This window comes from Rutidosis leptorrhynchoides, chromosome 6 (assembly GCF_046630445.1).
Source record: "Rutidosis leptorrhynchoides isolate AG116_Rl617_1_P2 chromosome 6, CSIRO_AGI_Rlap_v1, whole genome shotgun sequence".
Classification (NCBI taxonomy): Eukaryota; Viridiplantae; Streptophyta; class Magnoliopsida; order Asterales; family Asteraceae; genus Rutidosis; species Rutidosis leptorrhynchoides.
The window spans coordinates 379365774-379371643 of record NC_092338.1 but is presented as its reverse complement, the minus strand read 5'-3'; the positions used below and the strand labels follow the sequence as shown (position 1 = coordinate 379371643).

At 32.4% G+C, this 5870-nt stretch overlaps 1 long non-coding RNA gene across 4 annotated transcripts; it reads left to right on the top strand.

Annotated features, from left to right (window-relative positions):
- Positions 1–1293: 1293 nt before the first annotated feature.
- LOC139852522 (uncharacterized) lies at positions 1294–5582 on the top strand. 4 transcript variants are annotated; one of them, XR_011761111.1, is made up of 5 exons: positions 1294–1945; positions 2625–2688; positions 3220–3369; positions 3765–5040; positions 5111–5582. It is a non-coding gene; the product is annotated as an uncharacterized lncRNA (long non-coding RNA). The 4 variants fall into 4 exon arrangements; XR_011761110.1 differs by lacking the exon at positions 3220–3369; XR_011761109.1 differs by having other exon boundaries at positions 3220–5040.
- The last annotated feature ends 288 nt before the right edge of the window (positions 5583–5870 follow it).

The window sequence follows — 5870 nt, the reverse complement described above, 5'->3', positions numbered from 1 at the left end:
CAAGTGAAAGTGGGGTAACATGTATATAAGTCCAATTTTGTTGAGATATCCTCCTACCTTACTTAAATACTTAGGGCCTGTTGAAATAGATAACTATTGTCATAAAAACCTTGAACTGGTGTGCTTCATTTGCAGTCACATAGCAATGATAAAGATACGTCTTCACGCAATCCCAATCATAATGCTCAGAGTACTTCCATTCATATACTATAGCATAAGCATCTCATGTTGGTCGGAAGCGGCTTCACAAACGTATGTTTTTAAGAAAACCATGCTGTTAAATTTTTATTCAACGACATGGTTTGATTATAAACACAAGTTCTGTGAAGCCGCTTTCGACCAATATGAGTGTGTTTCTGTTATAATATATGACGGAGAGTACTCAACATTATGATTGGGATTGTGATAAGGCGTATCTTTATCATAGTTAGGTGACTGCCAATGGGAGCACATCAGTTCAAGGTTTGTTATGACATCGATTATCTATTTCAACAGGCCCTAAGTATTAAAGCAGTTGTGGGAGATCTTAACAATATTGGACTTAGCTAGATGTCATTTCAATGTCACTAAATTATGACTCACATGGTGACCTGATGGTTGTTGTTGTCACATAAAAGACACCCTTAAAAATCCATTCGGGTATCAAAAGATTTCACAGTTACGACGTACTTATTACCATCATATCCACCAACAGTGTATTTTTAAGTTTTTAAATTTGAGGCAGTGTATACTTACCATTTTATGAAAGTCGAAGCCACCAAAGTGGACAAATACGATAGAGAAGTGGAGTAACGAGCGATTATATGAGTTGTCTTTTTCGTATAAGTTGTCAGCGGCTAAACAGAAAATACTTGTTAAGTAGGGTGTTCATCGATTTGAATTTAGTTTTCTTTGGTTTAATCGGTTCGGTAATTTACGATTTTTGAACTTCTGAAAGCAAACTCAATATTCAACCGAAAACCGAATTTGATTTTAGTTCCGTTCTGATTCGTCTTAGACTTTTAAATTCTATTCTTGGTTTTGTTTTGGTTAAAATTGAAAGACAAAGAAAATTATAATTTCATTTAAAACGTCATTCAACAAATGATGTTACGCAATCTTCTCTACCCTTTACAAACCGTGTGGCTTACTGCCACATGTCACCCTTCCATTCATTTACCTTCTCCCAATCCATTTGTCACTCTACTATTGGCCACCAAATTCCACCTATGCAGCCCAGAAAAACACCACCTGGCACCAACCCAACCCCATCTCAAACAACCCTACCTCATTCCTCATTCGATTTAAAAAATTAAACCCTGCATCGATCGTCCCCTCAAACTCTCTCTCTACAGACATTCAAAAATCACACAATTATATCCGGCAATGCTCTTAATCACCGGAAGCTTCTCCAATCAGTTAATCGGATCCGTTGCGGAAGACGACGACGATTCAAACATACCGTTACAATGATTGAACAATCGTAGGTTTGTGGTTGTTGTTCTATTGCACATTGAAATTAGGGTTCTAAGAAAACGGTAGTCGATCGAAGAATTAAAACTTTGATACACCAGGTAGATCGTCGTTTGCTTTACATATTCTAGAAATCACGCCTCTTTAATTCTACACACAACCCAAACCAACCAAACCCCTCAACCTTCAAAAAAGAAAACAAGATCAAACTACCACCATCTGATCCATCGATTATCGCCATCGATCCGGCTTCTGATCCAAAACAAGATCAAACTACCACCATCTGATTCATCGATTATAAAACTCGAAATATAAGAATCACTGATGAAGCACCCGAATGATTTACTCAATTTCAATGATGTCGTCGAAAGATAAATCGAAACAACAATCTGAAATCACCCAACTGTGCTCAAGCCGTTATAATTGATACGATACATCGCCGTCGGATGTCTTCAATCAATTGCAATTTGTTCATCGTTAATTTGAGTGACCGGTAATCAATCGAATTTTTTTTATATATATTATAAATTTTACTAATTTATCAACTGGAAATTCCATTACAGTTACTTATTTTGTGGTCTGTTTTTGCTCAATCACCAAATCATTCATTGTTACAAGATTCTTTCAAACGTCTATAATTGTGATCTGATAGGCCATTGGGATTTCTCTGTATATTTTATTGATTGTATACGGTGTGTGTGTTATGTGTGAATTGGCTTTTATTAAACTTGATTGTGATCCTTCTAAGTATATGTTGATGTCTGTTTGAATATAATTTTTTAGTACAATTCATCAACTCTAAGGTACATTATCTGTATAATTTACCAACTTATATAACATCTTTTATTTTTAAAGTTGTATCCGAATCTTATTTTTTAAACTTGATTGTGATCTTGCTAAATATCTTGATATGTAAAATGGCAAACTCATCTCACTTTCTATATAGTAGTGTTGCATAATCAGTTTTATGGTGTTTGTATATTCATATGTCTGTTTGTATCTGTGTTTCACATTTTTTTGTCACTTACACTTTATTAATCACATAGATGACTTAAATAATAGTTTGCTGCAAGTGACAACTTTATATGTTTTCATATAGTTACACACATGGTACATGTCTTTTTTAAAATCTTATATTGACTATAGCCATGTATATTATACATTTATAATAGGTACCGAACTTATAAGTGGAGAAGGATGCAAGAAGCCATATAAGATCTCTTCTGAATTAGACAGGTTCCTCCTTTAGGTTTGGTGTTTTTATCATTTGAACTATAATAAATTAGGTTTGCTTTAACAATGCCAACTAATTGATAACATGATATTTTACCTGATGATTGCACTTGCTCATTATATGCATTTGTTTTGCTTCATTTAGAACGTGTTTTAGTAGAAATTGCTATTGCTACTGATTAATTTCTGATCAACATATGTTGTAACTTTTTAGAACAGTAACATCGTCTTTTGAATACACAGATAACATATATTATAAATGTAGAAGTTGCTTTCATTTTGTGCATTTTTAATCATTCGGTCTACAAATATATTATAAAAGGGTTGATTCCATTTTTTTCTATGTAGATATTATTACGACTTAAGCAAACTTTAAGGGTTGCTTTCATTTTTGTGCATTATTATGATGACTACGATAACAGTATATAGTATGATGATAGTTCGTTTATGTATTAGGTTTGGTAAATTATGTACCCATTGCTTCATCATCTCATTTTGGGCCACTTAAATATTTGTTTTTTATTTTGATTTCAGCTACTGCAATGCTCTACAAAGATTGTCCCAACTCCCAATATTTATATATGATTGCAATTTTAGGCATGTCACTGAAGAATGAGTAGATACGACTTATATGCCTATCTAAAAGAGTCAAATGGGAAAAAATGAAAATGAGCCTGACATGAAGTAAGTTAAAATGGCTTTTACAACTCCCAAAGTCAATTACCAAAGCACATGCCTCATTGTGTTACTTCAAAATTCAAATGAAGTATATAATTTGTCAGTGACTTGGTCTTTGTTGCCCAGAACAATATTGTTTAGCTCATACTTGCTAATTTCCTTGCTGACTATTTTCGGGTCCAAACATATAGATGTATAAACTTTTTTGAACTGCTTATTTCTATCATATCGATTGTTAGTATGTTTTGTTTTTTCACAAATTTAATTTTAGACCTAATATCAATATGTCATTCTTGCATTGAATTGAATTGAGATTATTTCAAGTTTTAGGTGGTTTTACAGATTTTGATATTCTCATAGCTAACGAATTGAATGAATATTTTGTGATGATGTTGAATCAGCACCAGTGACCTTAAAAGTTGGCGAAGAAAACAAATTTGGGAACTGTCTGAAAACGAAGCTGATTTAAGGAGATGTTGGTTGGGATACACCTGATGAAAGGATACGTTGGTGGTGATGAAGTTGAAGGTATATCATTGAAGTTAAAGGTATTATCTACATCTCCTTGAGAAGGAGGTGGGTTCAATTAAAGGTATTAGCTCCACTTTGTATTAGTTCGAACGTAGGGTGGTGATTTCATAAACTAGGTGAAGTTTCAATCCATTTTTCCTGACATCACCGATAAAAATTCAGGTTCCTTACACTTTGTTCGCTCTATTTTGTTTGATTTATTCAATAACATTTATATATGTACTGTTTTATGCATGCTGCTTTTGTATGTTTTGTTGACCCTATAAGATGTTAGAAAAATTAAGTACTGTAGGATTTGATTGTGGTGTAAATGAATTGTGTATAGATTATCTATATAGTTACATATATTTTTTACAAAATAAGAATAATTTGGAGTTATGATAGTAGCATTGCTGCTGCTACATATATACTGCTACGTTAATATTTGATCAATAGCAATTCCGTTGTAAACTTGAAATGTGATCTTCAAGGAGTGCTCATCTTTGTAACCTATAACAGATTACAACAGTTTTAAGTTCATTTGTAAACTTAAAATATGTATTAAATATAAGATCATATCCAGTTTCGTTAGATAGTTCCGTGGTTTTTATTTAGTTCATATTTTACGTTGTAATTCTCATTTTCCTCCTTCTTTATAGGTTTTAATTCAGTTTCTTTCACGGGTTCTTATCTGTTGTATGTGTATTAGTTTGCTGAAGGTAGTACGTTTTATTATTGATTGTATTCTTTTTTTACTTTATATTGTGTTTGTCATGTTTTGGTATTTTTTATGGGTTGTTACTCTACGTTTCTTATGTATTTTGATGCGTTTAGTTTGTTGTTACACGTATGTTTTCAACATTCGGTTTTTTATATTATTTGTTGTCGTATGGTAATAATAGTGATAATAATGATGATGCATGTGCTATACAATCAGGTAGTGTTAATTTAGGTTCGATTTCATCAGCTGCCTCACCTAGGAAGTTAGTGAGTAGGTGCTCTTTACAACAGAGGAATAAATTAGGTGGTACTATGCCTGTGAGGAACCCATCGGTTCCAGCTGAAGCTGCAATTGTTAGGGATCAGGGTAACTGCATCGAGGGTTCTGTTTTTATGGAACAGTCTGTACGCACAACCTCCAGTCAACAGACAACCTTTAATTTTATGGTAGGATTTATATTTAAGTCTTTTGATTTTATGTACGATGTACAATTTTGACTTTTGGTGTTTGTTGAAGGTGCATGCATTTTTTCGGCTATAGTTGGTTCTTACCGATCTATGGATACTGGAGGTATTATCTTTAAGTTTTCCTTTGCAACTATACTTCATCCAGAAATTGAAAAATTGGTAAGAATGCTAATTACCCAAATTTGATATAACTAATCTAACCGTTCATATCTAAAATATAAATATACTCATTTATATTTTTCACATGTAGAGATTTCCTATAGAGTGGGTTAATAAGGACACCACAAAGTACATGATGCCAAATCATGAACCTACGAGTTTAGTGAATGTGGTGTCTATCTTTATGTATCTTTTTATCAGTAATTTCAACAACTTAATTGCATTTGTTGAATTCGAACATTGTTTGTTTACATGTCAACTGATAAGTTTTATATTTACGATGTTGTGTTCCTTTTGTAAGAATTTCATTAACATTTTATACTAACTTTTAAATAGGGCCCGCCGTGCAACGCACGGGCTCTTAAAGGCTAGTATGCATATATGATGTACGCTACTTAAGTATAATCATTAATAAGTGTTGTACTTTTCAACCAAATTTGAATTCGCAAAGCTTGAAAATATCAGCATATTTGAATTTTAAAGTTTAAACAATGTATTTCACAATCACACCATAACAAATTATTTTCAAATCCCAAAACGCTAAACTATTAAATTTTATCCAACCGAATTCGAAAAATCACATCGCGCATATATATTAATATTAATATTAATATTAATATTAATATTAATATATATATATATATATATAT